This window comes from Lissotriton vulgaris, chromosome 3_2 (assembly GCF_964263255.1).
Source record: "Lissotriton vulgaris chromosome 3_2, aLisVul1.2, whole genome shotgun sequence".
Lineage (NCBI taxonomy): Eukaryota > Metazoa > Chordata > Amphibia > Caudata > Salamandridae > Lissotriton > Lissotriton vulgaris.
In genome coordinates, this window is record NC_141690.1 from 273464285 (window position 1) to 273482479 (window position 18195).

Below are 18195 nucleotides of genomic sequence, written 5' to 3' on the forward strand. Positions count from 1 at the left end.
CTTGTGATGTTTCCTATCTATGGATTCGCCATGCCAAACCCTTTCCAGTGTTAAAGGTGGTTTTGGCATAACTCACGTAGAAATGCCACTTATAGAATATGCAAACAAAACAGGTGATGGACCGAATGTGGATCAATGTCACACATTCACCCCAGTCCAAAGATCTGGGCCCAAATCCATCGTTTTTTATAGAATATGGACATTTCTGTGCTCTAAGAGGCTTGTGTGCCGTGGTGGCTGGCTCCAATGGACACAGGCGTCAGGAGAGCACTTTGGTGCATTCCCCCGCAACCGTTGTAAACCATGGTGTAGGAAACCCACCTCTCTATATAGTGCCTCACAATGGGGTACACTGTGCAGAGAGGTCAGAGAGACCCGTATTGGTTTACAGAGGCAAAATGGTGGTAGAATGGGTAAGCAGTTAGGCTTATCAGAGGGTAGTGCTACGCATTTGTTGTACTCACAGAGGCAATGAATTCGAACATACTTTCAAGAATGAAGTCAAGACCAATTTATTAAAAAAAATAACAAGTCTATATATATTTTGAACCAAGAGCTTCAGTTACAGGTAAGCATGTAATGTGTTTCAGCAAAAAGCAAGGTATGTACAGATAATATACAGCTGTGTCCTATTATCCACAATCCACAAATAGGCTGCACAGGGAGACTTGTAGGGATGTCCAGAGGCACTCAAAAGAGTGAAGAGGTTGCAAGGGCCTGGGGACTATGAAAGCACAAAGGTTTTGGAGAGTTCCCGGCCAGTGTGGCTGGGTGCAGAGTAAAAGGGAGGAGCGAGATGGGTCGGTAGTTCTTGAGGTCCGTTGGGTCTGATGAGGGCTTCTTGAGCAGGGGACTGACTTCTGCATGTTTCCAGTTGTCGGGGAAGGAGCCGGCCTTCCTACCGAAAGTGGGGTCAGGACAGTGGGGTTGCCATCTGCTGCTAGCAGGAGGGTGTGGAGCGGAGTTAAAAGGTGGCATCGCCTTTGAAGCGTTCCCCCCTGGAAAGCTGTTCCTGCCTGGAGGAGGTGTGAAGCACCTTCGCCCAGGGCAGGCATTGTTTCTGGCCCCTGAGAGTAAAGGCTCTCACCCCATAGGTCCAGAAACATGTATAGTAGTGGCAGACTGGTGGAGACCAGTCAGGAACACACTAGAAGTCAGTAGGTTTCATGGGACCCTTCTAAAGGGTCCTCAGGGAGCAATTATTAATAAATCTGACACTGGGATCAGTGCAGGTTTATTAAGACGAGATGTTTGGTACCAACATCCCATTATACAGTGAAGCCATCATATAGCTGGGTAACTCGTAATGATGTTTTTCCAGCCCATGTACTCTCTCTGGCTTCCCTTTTCACTTACAATATCTAAGATTCAACATGGATTTTGCAGGGGCCATATCTGCTCATGCTGAAATGTTCTCACAGGGGATATAGTGCACCCTGCTAGAGGAGTGGCTTGCCAATATCCCATGCAGTGTTTGTGGGCATGGTGCACAGGGATGTGTGCCATGTCGACTCGGTTTTGTCTGCACCAAGGCACGCAGTCTGAAATGGAAGCATGTGTATCCTTGGTTAGGGGACCCTCGGGTGACACAATTTGTGCTGCTACCCTTGGGATCCCTCTTCAGTGCCAATGTCCTAGGTACTAAGGGTACCATTTACTAGGGACTTACAAGGGGTACTGTAAGTGGTGCCAATTGGGAAACAAAAGGTACAGTTTAGGGAAGGACTCAGGCACAGGGGGGCTGGTTGGCAGAGACCCTGTGCACTTCCAGTCGAAATCACATCATTTTACAGGCATGCCTCTAGAATGACAGACCTCTGCCATTTTGAGACCAGATGTGATAGAATGGAGAGAGAGGTTTTGACACTTACCCTCCAGGTGCCAGATCATGGCCCCACTAAAGATTAAGATTGCATTCCTCTACCCCATGGCAGATAGGCCTACAATTTAGGGGAGAGATCTGTGGTTCATAGGGAAACCCCTTAAACCACCTCTAACTTCAAAGACATATGACAGTATAACTACTGGTGCCATCCTTCAGCAAAGGGTGGGATACGCTAGTCGGGATGTGGGACCGGAGGACCCAGACTGTGAGGTGCACATTGCCAGAGGACTCTGTGGTGCACATGAATAATTACTGTCCTTGAAGGGGACTGTGCTCTTTATGAATAGTGGCAGGCCTGGGCCGCAGACCTGCTAAAGTGTGTCGACCTGAGTTCAGCGGGCCTCCTGTTCTCTAGGAGATCTAAGGGACATCAAAGATCTCCCGCGAGGGACCTTCACCATCTACCTGTGACATCTGAAGAGCGGTGCCCTCTCAAGTGCTCGCATTGGTTACTGAATCCTAATGGATAGCGCTGTGTGAGCATGGAACTAAGGGCCAGATGTAGGTAATCTCAATTTACCTATTCGTAAATACCGAATTTTACCGATTCGGTATTTAAGAATAGGTAAATGGGATGTAGATAATTTTTCGGTAAAATTACCGAATCGGTAAGATTCGGTATTTACCGAATCTGTATTTACCGATTCGGTAATTGCCTGAAGGCCCATAGGAATGAATGGCAATTACCGAATCGGTAAATACCGATTCAGTAAAATGGGGGACACCTTCAAGGGTGCCAGGGTGTCAATTTGACATCCTGTTGCATCCCTGAATCATGCTTGTGTGCAGATGTGGCACACATACATGCCCTAAGGCCATGTATGTCTGACACATGGCACAGTTGAAAATGCACAGATTTTGTTTTCAGAACAAAATTTTATTATTACGTTGTTGATGAATGATACAAGGGACACTGTCCCCCAATAAATCGGAGGACTAGTGAGCAGGAATCAAGTCATTGCACATAAATGATTCAATCAACATTATAGACATAAAGAAGCCCCACCCAACTACCCTCTCCCAACCCTCCTCCCCGGATCCCGCCCCCCTCCCCGCACAATGTCTGCACAGTCAAAAGAGAACAGTAGTCTTGTCGCAAGCAGTGTGTACCTCTATCGCCCAGGTTCAACGAGCAGTAGATCAATATCAGCGTCCTGCTGCGCAGGCGGCTCCAGCCACAACCCTCTATATTCCGCCCACCGCTGCCATATCTTGAAGTGTTTCTGGGGGCAGCCCCTGACCTCGAACACCGGGCGCTCCAGCCCCATGCAAAAGTCCAGACCCCTCTTCCAGACTTCCAGTAAGGTGGCCCTGGGATCCTTCCAGGCTCTGGCTATATCCCTTTTGGCCACTGTGAGACCAAGGACTAATAGATGGCGTTTATATATATTTCCCCCAACCTGTTCCATAACATGTAAGAGGCCAAGCTGCGGCGAGCGGGGGAGGTCCCAGCCCAGCACCTCCGACAAGCAATTCCACATACCCATCCAAAACCTCGACAGTTTCTCGCAGGACCATACCGTATGTATAAATGTACCCACAGCACGCTCGCACCGCAAGCACTCAGGGGAGGCAATCAAACCGGCCTTCCATAGACGGTCCCTGGTATAATAAGCGAAAATGCACAGATTTGCATTTTCTAAGGTATTCGTTATTTACCACCAACTTATAGTTGGTGGTTAATAACAAATCCTAAAATGGGAAAAGCACTCATTTGAGTGCTCCCTACATTGCAAATTTGGTAATTTACCGATTCCTTAAAATACCAAATCGGTAAATTATCGATTTTGCAATTTAGGCCACCTACATCTCAGTAGCCTAATACCGGTCGGTAACGGCCGAAATTCTGTAATTTCGGCCATTACCGACCGGTATTGGGCGACCTACATCTGGCCCTAAGACTTGTGCCTGGAGACTGGATTGTTTAGTTACAGAGCCCCAGAAATCTTGCCCGCATGTAAGGCATTTGGGGGCATATTATCAAGAAAGGGCGTTACATTAAAGCTGCTTTTATCAGCAGGAAACTGCCGATAAAGCAGCGATAAAGGGTTTAGTTTGAGTTTGAGTTTGAGTTTAAAAATATTTATAAAGCGCACTTTCACCAGCGGTTTCATGGCGCTGCAACAGACAAACCCCTTGGGTGGGAGTAACAGAAGTTAGATAAATAGGAAAACAAGAACAGCAAGAGATCTAGTTAAAAGATTTAGCAAATAGATAGGTTTTGAGCTTTTTTCGGAATTGAGGGTAAAAAGGTATGGATCTAAGCTCTAAAGGCATGGAATTCCATAGAACTGGTGCAAGGGTCGCGAACTTCGATCCTCCCCATTTCTTCCTCCGGAAGCGAGAGACTGTCAGGAGGGATTGTGTAGATGAATGTAGTTCCCTAGTGGGAACATAGGGAACGATCTCTGATGTAATGAAAGCCGGAGCCATGCCCAGTCGTGCTTGACAGATGATGGAAGCAAGCTTAAACTGGACGCGTTCACGAACAGGGAGCCAGTGAAGGGATTTGAGAAGGGGTGTAATGTGATGGGATTTTGGGAGATTGAACACCAGCCGTGCCGCCTGGTTCTGGATCAACTGCAAACGCCTTAAGCTATATGCAGGTATACCTGCATATAGAGCGTTACCATAATCCAGGCGGGAGATAACCATCGCCAAGATGATCAATTTCAAGGCATCAAAGGAAAAGAAGCGGGATACCTTGCGTATAGTGCGTAGTGAGAGAAAAGAGGAGGGCACCACGGAGCTGACCTGGGAGTGAAGAGTGAGCTGAGAATTAAGTTTAATACCTAATGTTTTAACTGAGGTAGAAGGGACCGGGGGAGGACCAAGGGAAGGGGGCCAAAAAAGTGAGGACCAGGGACTGGATGAACCACCCGTCAACACCAGCTCGGTCTTGTCCGGGTTGAGTTTCAAATAGTTGAGGTTCATCCAGTCCCGGATAAAAATCATAATAGACTGGAAATTTAAGATGGAAGCAGGGGAAGAAGACAGATTGAAAACAAGTTGGAGGTCATCCGCATAATTGTATACGCCGACCTCCATTTGCTGTAATGAAAAAATAAGAGGGGCAATATAAAGATTAAACAAAAGGGGTGAAAGGGAGGAACCTTGGGGGACCCCGCACTGGACTTTCTGGAAGTCCGCAGAAAAATCACCCAGGCGAACAGCCTGGGTGCGGTCCCTCAGGAAGGAGGATAACCACACCAGGGCGGTGCCCCCGATCCCCGCCGCCTTGACAATAAAGGGCTTGATAATATGCTCTATGGAATTCCAATCAAAGCCCATGTTAGATGTCTTCACATAAAAGCGGCGATAATGTAACGCCCGTCCTTGATAATATGCTTCTTGGTTCTTGTACCACAGGGACCCTGACATAAGTGTCTAGTTGGTGGTGACCATATTGACTGGTTGCAGGACCCTGCGTAGCCCATTTCGCCAATTGTGTCACATCTCTATCATGCGTCATGCTGACTGCATTCTCATTGCTTGTGGTCTCCGATTCACAGGGTGCAACCAACCCTCGGAGGTGGTGGTGTACCTGTAGAAGTGCCTCATTCTACCTCATGTGTCTCTGCTGAACTTGCGCCTGTGTGTGTGGCTGGGATGATCTGGTGCAACCTGTATCATTGTAAACCAGACGCTGTGCCTCATTTCTAGTGAGGTATGGAGTTTGCAACCCGTACCAACACACATGTGACGATGTGCCCGGATTGCCTGGGAATTACATTAATCAATGTGTATGGGTCATGCGTCTCCTCCCATTGAGAGGGTCCTCTATGTTACTCCCCATTCATTGGTTGTTCCCTTTTGACCCTCATTGCGGAGGACCAACTGCCCTCTCCACACCTGGCCCCTCACAAAGACATCTTGGTGCCAGGTAGTAATGAGAGTGATTGACTGGGTTGAAGGAACAATTCGGTGACAGTCAGAAGCGGGTCAATAGACTGCGTCACTCCATTGTGTTTTGAGACCTGTGGGCAAACTTTTCGGGAGTGGCTGCTAAACTCCCCTTGTTTACATCTACCTTATATTTAAAACTTGATACATATCCAGACTTATTTCCTGAGGACCTAAGTGTGACTTTGGCTGTGTGCGGCCCAGTATGTGAGGAAGGGCTGGTATTTTCCATCCGGGGTATAGGAAAATCGGGGTTAACTAGAGGGTGGAGAGAGGCGTGGACCACAGAGCCTGCAGGGTGTCATTCATTGATCTGCTGGGTACCAGTTGCACCGCATTAGAGTGCTGAGTGCGTATGTGTGCTAGAGTGTTCCGTGCAGAGTGGACCTGTCACACCGTGTAGTGGTGTAGAGTGCATGTGTGTGTGTGAGTGGGAATGATAGTCTGCGGACCGTCTGTAATTCAAAACACTGGCCAGTCATGCCAAAATCACAATACGTTTGACATTGGGTGTACCTGCTTGGCTCCGGCCCATCGTTATGTTAAAAAGTGTTCTAGTTTCTCGTATGTACAGATTTTTTATATCTTTATGACGGGTGGTGGACCCTGAACTGGTAAACTACCATTACTTCACGGTGATTTATACGAACTACCGTTTCTACACATTTTTTTCTTTGTAGTAACCTTTACTTAGCATGCTTTTAGAACGCATGCTATTACTACGCAGTACCGTTAGTATGCATTTTTTTAAACGTAGAAACCATTAATAAGCATGCCTTAACAATCCATTTGTGTGAAAGTTAGGGTTACCCACTTTGTTTAAACATATGTTCCTATTTGAAGAAGGCATTTATGTTCAACCACATAGCACCACGAAATTAACCAACACCATAGCTTGTAAGACGCGTATGCTATTATTAGAAGCATGCATGGCTACAATGCAAAAAAGAAAAAAGGGGTTTGGGTGTCTCCCTTCAAGAAAACAAAAAGAAGGTGTGGGATTAAAAAGGAGGATTGGAGGGGTCTCCCCCCAAAAACAAAAAACAAAAAAAACTGCACCTGATGTTCAGGAACTTGAGGCAATCAGCTTTGTTTAAGTGGAAAGGGAAAGAAACGTCAGCTTCCTGTTTATGTAAGTTATTGTGAAGTAATATCATTATTACGAATATACTACAAAGATGCTAATTAAAAGAATACGAAGTAGAAAAATGCATAGTAACGTCATCTGCGATGTAAAAATCGTGCACTAATGGTATTCGCACGGAATGCGAAGTAACATCACATATTCCCCTGAACTATGTGGGACTTTATTATAAGGATTGCTAGGGTAGGCCCGGGGTGGACAGCGTGTCGCACCGCACCTCATGAGTGTGCTCTCTCCCTCTGTGGATAAGGCAGTGGATTAGGGATTGTCCACAATGTGAATACTATTGATTTCATAACAATGCAAGTGGGCCTAGTACTGCTAATAATATTTCCGAATGTGTTTTATGCCCAAAAGTACCTGATGTTTATGTGATAGTAATTAAATGTGTGTGTTGAATGCAAATGTTGTTTACATACATCGGGTATGAAGACTCTTTTGTGAAGCTCAGTGTATTCATCGCGAGTGAGTATTGTGCCTTTGATTTACACATTGCCTCCAAGATAAGCCTGACTGCTCAATGCCACGCTACCCAAGGATGAGCACAGGTTCTACAGCAAGTGTAATCTGAGCCGTAGGTTCTGCCTCGCTGGGAGTATCCCTTCAGCCACCCAGAAAGCGCCAGTTCCAGCAAACAGCAACAAAATTAAGCTCGGGAAAAACTGAGGTACATCTGTTTGGCAATAACACCTCCTTGTGGTCCCCCAGCTAGTGGCCTCAAGAAATGAGAATGCTGCCAACACTGGTCAAGAAAGTGAGGAATGTAGGGATTCTTTTCCACAACAAGTTGACCTTTAAAAGTCAAGTTACCACTGTGACATCATCTGCTGTTTATGTCCTGAAGATGCTCAGAAAAATACTTCTATTTATTCCCAAGGAGCAGCAGAAGACAGTTGTCACTGCCCTTGTCCTTACCAAATTGGATTATTGCAATGCACTCTACACCAATGTGCAGAAAAGCATTCTAAACAAAGTGCAGATCCAGCAGAATGTGGCAGCCTGACAACTGCTAGGGATTCCCAGGCATGAGTCGGCTTTACAGGCCCTCACAGATCTGTACTGGTTTCATATTAAGAGCTGTTGTCTGTGGGCGGTGAATCTTATTGTAGGTGTCCGTCTCAGTTATTGCCTGTGGGCGGTGATTCAAATCAAATCAAAACATCTTTATTCGGTTTCCATTTTTTGAAAGCCATAAAAGTACATAGAAAACATATTTAGAAGTTAAATTAAAAATTCACACACATTTTTTCTATTTCGATGAAAAGATTTTTCATCAGTCTGTCTTATTTTTAAAAGTAGTATTCAGTCACTGTTCGAAGGTTCGTTCGGTGCCTGACACACAATTTGAGAAACTGGGCGATAGATTTTGCCATGAAACATGTGAGAAGGTATCTTCCATATTGAGTTAAATTATACTGAAGATATGGTTGCATAGCGGGGACAGATTGGATTAATAGACATTGCTGAACTGAAGGCTTCCCTATTTCACTCAGCATCCGCAGTTGAGATAGATGTGACAGACAGAGTGATTTTAGTTCTTTCTTTGATATGTCTGTTATCGATGGAGGATCATCGAAGAATCTTACGTGTCCAATGTCTGTAAGGAATGTTTTTACATAGACCAACCAGCTGATCTTTTTTGTATTTTCGAGTTTCATACAGTCCAATACTATTGTTCTTGTAAGCTGACATTGGTCCGTTGCCCAGATTCTACGCCACAGCATAATCGGTTGGATTTTGATAATGTCAGAGATGTAATCCACACCGAGTTCGAGATGACACCCATATGTGGTAGTACTTTTCGGTACGGCTAGTAGAAATCTTAGGAAAGAGTTTTCAACTTTTTGGAGCTGGTCTACATTTGCCCCTCCCCAAACCCCAGCGCCAAAAGTTGCTGTACTGAGGCATTTGGCATTGTATATTTTGACCATCTCGGCCGGAGGTCTTTTACCGAGCCGGAGAGAGGAGGCCTTTAATGCGCCAACAGTTCTTATAAAGGCCAATTTACGCGAATTAATGGCTTTCTTCCATTTGAAAGACTCATCAATGGTGGTACCTAAGTAAGGATACGTGGCCGTTCTTTCAAGGGGTAAATTGTCCACGTAAATTTTTATAGGTTTTTTCCCCCTTGTGCCAGCGTGCATCACGTAAGTTTTCTTTATGTTGACTTTTAGGCTCAGGCTGGTCATGAAGGAGCAATAGTTGTTCATTGCCCGTTGGAGCTGGACGGGTTCGGGCGAGGATTACCGCGTCGTCGGCATATAATAGTGCTGGAATTTGCCGACGACCGGCTGCTGGAAAATCTTTTACGCCCTTTACCATTGCATCCTCTAGTCCGTTGGTGTAGAGCGTGAATAGGAAAGGGGCCAGCACGCAGCCCTGTCTGACCCCCTTCTGTATTGAGAAACTGTCAGTTAATTGGCCACCAGTCCCAAATCTCACCCTTCCTGTGGCTCCGGTGTATAGTTCACGGAGAAAATCAACTATTGGTGCGTCAATCCCCATTTGCAGCATTATTGACCATAGTTTTGAATGTTCAACGCAGTCGAACGCTGATGTGAGGTCGACATAAACCATGTGTAGGGAAGATCTTTTTGCGTCTACATACTTTCCGGCCAATAATGTTAAGTTTAGGACCTGGTCGACTGTGCTCAGTCCCGTCCTGAACCCATACTGTAGATCTGAAATTTTCCCGTGTTCTGTCGACCACTCCTGAAGACGATCAAGAAGTATTCGACCTGCCATTTTTCCGATTTAGTCCAGGAGGGAAATGGGGCGATAACAGGAGGGACTATCTCTGTTACCCTTCTTAAAGATAGGGACGAGTATCGAAGTGGACCAGGATTCAGGGAGACCGATCTCCTTCGCCGCATTTAATACTTTAGTGAGCAGTGGGCCCCAAAGGTCAGGTGTGTATTTGTAAAAGTCCATAGGGATCGAGTCTGGGCCAGAAGCTATTCCAGTTTTTGCAGTTTTTATGGCCTTCATTATTTCGTTCATTGTGAAATGGATGGCTAATGGATATTTCACCGGTAAAAGAGGATCCGGGTGATCTGAATGTACGAGTTTCTCCTCGCCGAAAGCCCCTGAGAAATGTTGCACCCAGTCCCCTGCGTTTATGGCGACATCTAATGAGGGGGCATCATCATTCTTTTCTGTTAGGTAGGGAGATTTTACTATCTGCCAGAAAGCGGCACTATCTTTTTGAGCACTGCTTTTCTGTAGTTCAGTCCATAGCTTTGCTTGCAATTCCTTTTTTCTTTTACGAGTTGCAAGAGTATAAGCCTTCCTTAACTTGGTCACTTCTTCTCTGTCTCTTGGTTTTTTAGCTAGGGCCTTCTTTAAGTTGGAATAGGCTTTAGTACATTCTGTTGAGAACCAACCCTTTCTTGTAGTCCTGTTTTGGGTAAAGGGCTTAGTTAGTTCTTTTCTTATGTTTTCCACAATATCAGTATAGTTAATCAGGATTTCAGTTGAAGTTGTAAGAGGATCTAAACATCTATCTATTTCATTTCTACAAGTTTTGATTATTCTTGTGTTTATTGTTTCCTGATCTATTTTGCCCCACTTTAAGGTATAGCCATTTGTTCTGTCCAGTGTTAGTACTTGCTGATGTAGCAAGCTAGGGTGCGCCCTGTCTCGATTATTATGATGTTTAGGCTCCTGAAACGCCATTCTAATAGGTGAGTGATCGCTAAGTGCGTTGTCGAGCACTTCAAAAGTCTTGATGTTTTCTGCTTTATTTGTAGATACTAAAATATAGTCTATTAAGGTTTCGAAGCCTCTGCCATGAAAAGTTGGAATAAATTTGGTTTTGGGCGTTTTTATCATGTTGGCGAACCCTATATCTAACCCAGTCATCGTGGCCTGTATGTTGTTGCCCTCTGTGGTGTGGTTAAAGTGGGTTAGACAGTTTCCTTCTTCATCTGTAATCCCGCAGATAGGGGGTGTCACTTCTATTGCACAGGTGAAGGTTGAAATCTCCTCCCCAGATTACTGTGATTCTAATTGTGGGTGTTGATCTCATTTGGTGCCCGTGGGCGGTGAGTCCTATTTTGGGTGTTGATCTCATTTGGTGCCTGTGGGCGGTGAGTCCTATTTTGGGTGTCGATCTCAGCTGTTGCCTGTGGGTGGTGAGTCCTATTTTGGGTGTTGATCTCAGTTGTTGCCGATGGGTGGTGAGTCCTATTGTGGGTGTCTATCTCAGTTGTTGTTGGTAGGTGGTGAGTCCTATTCTGGGTATTGATCTCAGTTGTTGCTGGTAGGCGGTGAGTCCTATTGTGGGTGTTGATCTCAGTTGTTGCCAGTGGGCAGTGTGTCCTATTGTGGGTGTTAATCTCACCTGTTGTCCATGGGCAGTGAGTCTTATTGTGGGTGTCCGTCTCCGTTTTTGCCTGTGGGCGGTGAATCCTATTTTGGGTGTCCATCTCTGTTGTTGCCTGTGGGCGGTAAGTCTTATTGTGGGTGTCGATCTCAGTTGGTGCCTGAGATGGTGGTGGGATTCACAACATCCACCGCGATCTGTAGGGATGGGCTTGCTGTGGATGGTGAGTCATAGTGTGGGTGTCGGTCTCAGCTGTTGCCTATGGGTGGTGAGTCCTATTGTGTGTGTCTATCTCATCTGTTTCCTGTGGGCGGTGAGTCCTATTGTAGGTGCCGGTCTCAGCTGTTGCCTGTGGGCGGTGAGTCCTATGTGGGTCTCAACCTCAATTGTTGCCTGTGAGTGGTGAGTCTTATTGTGGGTGTTGATCTCACCTGTTGCCTGTGGGCGGTTAGTCCTATGTGAGTGTCAACCTCAATTGTTGCCTGTGGGTGGTGAGTCTTATTCTGGGTGTTGATCTCACCTGTTGCCTGTGGGCGGTGACTCCTATTGTGGGTGTCTATCTCATCTGTGTCCTGTGGGCGGTGAGTCCTATTGTAGGTGTCGGTCTCAGCTGTTGCCTGTGGGCGGTGAGTCCTATGTGGGTGTCAACCTCCATTGTTGCCTGTGGGTGGTGAGTCTTATGTGTGTGTCGGTCTCAGCTGTTGCCTATGGGCGGTGAGTCCTATTGTGGGTGTCTATCTCATCTGTTTCCTGTGGGCGGTGAGTCCTATTGTAGGTGTCAGTCTCAGCTGTTGCCTATGGGCGGTGAGTCCTATTGTGGGTGCCTATCTCATCTGTTTCCTTTGGGCGGCGTGTCCTATTGTAGGTGTTGGTCTCAGCTGTTGCCTGTGGGCGGTGAGTCCTATGAGGGTGTCAACCTTAATTGTTGCCTGTGGGTGGTGAGTCTTATTGTGGGTGTTGATCTCACCTGTTGCCTGTGGGCGGTGAGTCCTTTTGTGTGTGTCTATCTCATCTGTTGCCTGTGGGCGGTGAGTCCTATTGTAGGTGTCGGTCTCAGCTGTTGCCTGTGGGCGGTGAGTTCTATGAGGGTGTCAACCTCAATTGTTGCCTGTGGGTGGTGAGTCTTATTGTGGGTGTCGGTCTCAGCTGTTGCCTATGGGCGGTGAGTCCTATTGTGAGTGTCTATCTCATCTGTTTCCTGTGGGCAGTGAGTCCCATTGTAGGTGTCGGTCTCAGCTGTTGCCTATGGGCGGTGATTCCTATTGTGGGTGTCTATCTCATCTGTTTCCTGTGGGCGGTGAGTCCTATTGTAGGTGTCGGTCTCAGCTGTTGCCTGTGGGCGGTGAGTCTTATGTGGGTGTCAACCTCAATTGTTGCCTAAGGGTGGTGAGTCGTATTGTGGGTGTTGATCTCACCTGTTGCCCGTGGGCGGTGAGTCCTATTGTGGGTGTCTATCTCATCTGTTGCCTGTGGGTGGTGAGTCCTATTGTAGGTGTCGGTCTCAGCTGTTGCCTGTGGGCGGTGAGTCCTATGTGGGTGTCAACCTTAATTGTTGCCTGTGGGTGGTGAGTCTTACTGTGGGTGTTGATCTCACCTGTTGCCTGTGGGCGGTGAGTCCTATTGTGGGTGTCCATCTCATCTGTTGCCTGTGGGTGGGGGAGTCCTATTGTCTGTGTCGGTCTCAGCTGTTGCCTGTGGGCGGTGAGTCCTATGTGGGTGTCAACCTCAATTGTTGCCTGTGGGTGGTGAGTCTTATTGTGGGTGTTAATCTCACCTGTTGTCTCTCAGCAGTGAGTCTCACCACAGGAGCCATCTCTGCAGCATGCTCCATCTTGCAGTTCGTGGATTTGTAAAGCATGAACGTAGCTACAAAGCATTGAGGCGCTGTGCAGTAAGGGGTACAGCACAGTGGGCAATGGAACAGAGGAGAGAGCTTATGCAAGTTTGAGAAGGAAGAGGAAGGGGTGGCGGCACAGAGAATAGACCCCGATAGCGTTGTCTAGTGGGTTCCTTCTATAAAGGTAATCTCAACAGAGTGGCCTCAGAAAGGACGGCAAAGTAAAATATGTTTTTTGCAGCTGAAGCACATATTCTCCACCACAAACCCGTAGGTTGACTATCCTAGTTATGTGGAAACCTTCCTTCCTCATGATGCAGGGAGGGCAGAGGGGTTTGCAAGCTCCTGAAACCAGATCTAGGTTCGGTTCCGTCCATATTGCTTCTGTCAGAGTGTTGATCCACAACAGTGAACATGCAGTCAGATGTAGTTGTACATATGCATTTTGCATTGGTTTTCATATTTGTGGGATTCACAACATCCACCGCGATCTGTAGGGATGGGCTTGCTACTCTATTCAGTGCTTATGACTATAAAAGGAAATCTCCGACCAGAGAAGGAATAATGTTGTACCGGGAACTCCAGCTCTCTCATACAGGAATTTCCATACTAGTCATAAGCAACACTCCCTCCTCCCTTATGGAGTAGACAGAGGTTACCATGGGACCTAAATATCTTCACGCACCGCCTTCAAAAAGAACTGGAAAACTGCCACCTGCTGAGCATGATGGGATACTAGTGAAAAATCAATCGTAAATCATAAATTCTTATATAGCGCCTTTCACCATAAGGTCTCAAGGCGCTTGCTTTGGGAACCCGTCCTGGCTTTCCCTGCAAGATAACCTGTACTGGGCATCCCCAAGGTGAAGACCAGGCATCCCATCGCGGTGGGGCCATAGTGGAGATTAAGCAAGCTACTGCCCAGAGTTGCAGAGTGTGAACCCACCATTCGAGTAGGCACCGAGGCAAGAATTATCGAGTCTGTGGACATTTTTGAGCTCAGGCCCTGCCGCATCGGGGATTGAACCCTGGTCCCGGGTCTGACCTCTGCATCAGGGACTGCCTCCTCTAACCGGTGAGCCACACGTCTCCACGATGGTCTTTGGGTTCTGTAAGGCGCAGCCTCTATTTGTAACTCATATAATGACAGCCTATGGGGCTACCCAGCCCTGCTCTCCTTTATCTCTATGCTCTATCAAACAAGGGCTCCTTGGCAGTCAGTGCTCCCAGCTCCGGGTCGAGCCTAACAGAAGGAGAGGCGCTGTAGTCTGCAGTGAAGCCCGGCCCAGCCCCTGGTTCCTGCTTCTGCTGAAGGAGGAGCTGAGGTGGGAGGAGGAACCAGCCGGAGGGAGCGAGTGCCTATGTCTGTGTGTTGAGAGAACCCACACGGATGAGCCTCGTCATAAAGCGCCTCTGTGCTCCACCCAGCGCTAGAGGCTGGCCGTGGGGAAACGGCGGATGCGCACCACAGGCTTCAAGCTGGTCTCCCACTACACGTCACCAGGCGACACCTAAAAACTGCTGGTGCTCAGACCTGGCCCCCTTAAAGCCCTGACGGCGCATGCGTTACATTCTGGCAGCTACTTCAATGAAACAGCCTTCCATGTGTAAAGTGAAGGACTTGTGTCTGCCTCTTCAATGCTGGTAGCCTTTGTGGCCCCAGAGCGAGATATCACTCCACAACAGGTGTTTTTTTGTAATATTTCAGCGATCAGTGGCCGTCAGATTGTTCTTGTGGAAAGGGGCTCGCAGGCGAATATTACAATTATTATATATCATCCACTCTGACAGTGAGTGCTTAGTTGTCAGAACAACAAGTACCTTTGTATTAATGTTCACTTGCCCAAAGGGAATTTACTTTTTTGACTTGTGTCAGAACAACAAACACAGTGATGGTAATGACCTAATGATTGTAAGAGCCAAGTTGTCAAACAGGTGGTGGGTGGGGAGGTGCTAAGTCAACATTCATTTAGAAACTGGGCCAGTACCGAGAAACTCGGATGCAAATTGTTAGTTTAGAATGACCTCCTAATGTTACTTGCCAAAAAACCCAGGGCCCTGCCAATAACACCCTTTCGAGATAAATCCAAAGTATTTGTGACATGAGATTCTGTATAGTATTCATCGTGGTACAACAAGCTCTGAATGCATCTTTATTCGTTCTATAATTTATATATCGTTTTTAACCAAAGCGCTTTGATAGACAATTTGTGTGTACAGTTATTACCCGATCGAAATAGAAACCCATTTAACTGAAGACGGAAAAATGAACGACCCAGTCGACTTTACACCCAAATTCTGACAGCAGGCTCTCAACATGCTGAACGGTCTCCCTAGATTTACAGGGTAATCACTGTCTACAAAGACATTCGAGTTTTATGATGGGGAGAGGGTGTGGCCTAACTTCTAGAGAGGTCGACCTCGAAGCTAGAGAGCGGGTTTGGAGTTCCAGCAGGGACGCTCCACATCCTGTGGCAAATCACTTCATCTCCCCTTGCATCTGGTGGTCACTAACGCGCTCTGATCCCTTCGGGTCGAGTTCGCGCTATATAAAACTCGGAAAAGAAAAAGGCTGCCTTAGAATTCGGTGTTTACTTCCTAATTTCGTTCAAGCTCCTCGCTGTTTCAGTGCGTTCTTTTTATGCTCGTGCATCAGAGATTGCATTGATGATTTACTATTTACGTTGTCATTTGTAGACAACTGAGGCCCAGCCTGAAATAATTTGTTTGCTTTCCTCATCAGGCTCGACGGGGCAGCAGGCCCGGTCACACGATGAGGCCCTCGGCACCTGTCTCGCCATGGATGCCTTGAGCCTGAGGGGACCGAAGGCAAGACTCTGGGTGACTCTGTGGCTTGGTTTGCGCTCCCCACTTCCAAGACGTGGCAGTTGGTGCCCAGTGCCGGATATGCGCAACTGGGCTCAAGACTAGAGGGCGGGTCTCCAGGCTCAAGGTGCTGCTACTGTCCGGGGAATGGCATATGCGGCGCGCACAGTGCCTGGGAAGGCGGGCCCTGTCCCTGGTTTGCTTCCTCCCCCCGCTGCCGCGTCCGCAGGGGCGGCTGTCGCGTGGCGTCTGAGGAAGGCTCCTGCACTACCAATGCGGGCAGGAAGTGCGCGCGAGGATGGATAGGTAGATGCGCGAGGCACACGCAGCCCGCCCGGACCGAGCTACTATCAGTTGGTCATGCGCTTGGTGGCCTTGGCATTGCACCACGCACTATGCCATGTATGTAGAGAGTCCCCATACCCCCCTGCTCTGGGGACTCGGGTTAGGACTGCAGAAGAGCAGTTGCCGACTCACAGGACAGCCACTCAACAGTAAACAACCAACGTCTGCGCTGTCTAGCTCCGCGGCCTTCCTCTAGGGGCGGCCCGTTACATATAAGGGGACTCTTGAGTTTTATTGCTGTCTAGGCTGCTAACAGTGAGTGTTCGCGAGCACGTCCACCGCGTTGACTGGCCGTGGAGGGAAGGGGTTAGGAGGGAAAGCGAAAGTAACACTGCATGATCTCCTCCACAGTTGATGCTAGCATGTGTTCACGCGCGCAACCTGATCCGATTCCAGCATGCTGCGCGTGTCCATCTCCTGTCTACTTTTTGGGGCCCTTAAGCAGAGTCGACAACTATAGTGGCGCTGGCAACAGCGCTTCGCGCTTCGTCGCCAGGTGAGAGACCTAAAAAGGGTTTGTGAAAGAGATACATGCTGTTGTATTAAAACATCATGGAATTATACGCATATATAATTCTCCTGGCCCCTTTTTTAAGTACAAGATGAAGAATTGGGCCATTGTAGCCCAGTCTTACGGGATGCATACTATTTGTCTTTCATAAGTGACTCTGCTGGCCTTCCTGAAGAAAGGAAAACATTTACACTTGAGAAGATATATTGTGAAAAAGTTCTCCGGGGTCCCCGTTTGTGGACGGGACTAATCATATGTCTATATATGGATATTTCCTTCGAGAAAACTGGAGTTACAGGTAAGAAACTATTCCTTGTATGATAACATCAGCTAGGGTTTTGAGGTGCATTGAAACATCATTCTCTGGGTCACCCCTTTATTTATTTAGGTGTCTCAGGATTCGTTTTAAGGATTAAACTTTGTTCAGGGTTAGAGCTCCTTGTTTAAAAGGGACTATCCTGTGAATACAGGTCAGCCCAAATTCCCAGGTGATGTCATCAAGCAAACATTCCTTCATGTCTCTTCTTGGTGATTGGTAGAGAAGGGGGACTGAGCAAAGAACTCTTTTCTTCCTCTTTGCTGGATGACTCTTTTATTAACAACAAAATGACTTTATCTTATGTTTCTTCGTTATTACTCCATGTGAGACGTCTTTATAACCAGAGAGCTCTGCTCAGGGGAGCAGCTGAGTAGTTTATCCATGTTGCATGTTTCACTTTGGGAAGGGAAATGAAATATAGAAATGTGTTTTTGTATTTTGGTTTGTGGTATCTGCTGACTTACTGGGGGGCTTTAACTTAATTTACTGTTTACACATGTTTCTTTTATTAATTTTACTAGAATGACACAACAATAAGACAGATGTTTAAAGGGTCTGGATGAAAGCCACGGCTCAGGGAGTTCAACGCTGAACACCCCTCTATCCTGATATGTTAAAGACCATCTAAGACATCTGGTTCCTGATTGGATGACTGATTTTTACAAACCTGCTGAGAGAAAGATCATGTTGTCCTGTTGCTCGCTGTATATGTATCAATACTCTGCAGCTGTACAACCTATGCCTAATCTTTTTAATTGTTTTCTCACAGTTTCAAATAAAGGGTGATTAAAGAGTCAAACTTTGCCCTCTCTGACTCTTTCTTTTTGTGTTCTGTCTTGAAAGTGCAGCTGTCACCAGATAATTATGTGCGCATCACTAGAGAGGGGCTTTGGCTCCACCCACATATTGTGAACCAGGAGGACATGTTTTCATTGGGCAGAAGTTGTGTGCTTCCACCAAACAAGTGCTTGTCATCCAAGCAGCTGTGACCATTTTGTTTATGTATCCCACTGCCTGAGCTTGAACTTTAACGCATACAAACATGACACTAGAATGTTATGAAAGTTTCTTGAATAAGTAAATAATTGATGTTGTTTTTCT

The 18195-nt window shown here is 46.9% G+C and overlaps 1 protein-coding gene across 1 annotated transcript in view; it reads left to right on the forward strand.

Annotated features, from left to right (window-relative positions):
- The window catches only part of LOC147725675 (uncharacterized), a 112445-nt gene extending 94552 nt beyond the window's left edge, over positions 1-17893 (forward strand). The window contains exon 4 of the mRNA XM_086964570.1: positions 17616-17893. The gene's annotated coding sequence lies outside the window, so the exon portion shown is untranslated. The remainder of the gene's footprint in view (positions 1-17615) is intronic.
- The last annotated feature ends 302 nt before the right edge of the window (positions 17894-18195 follow it).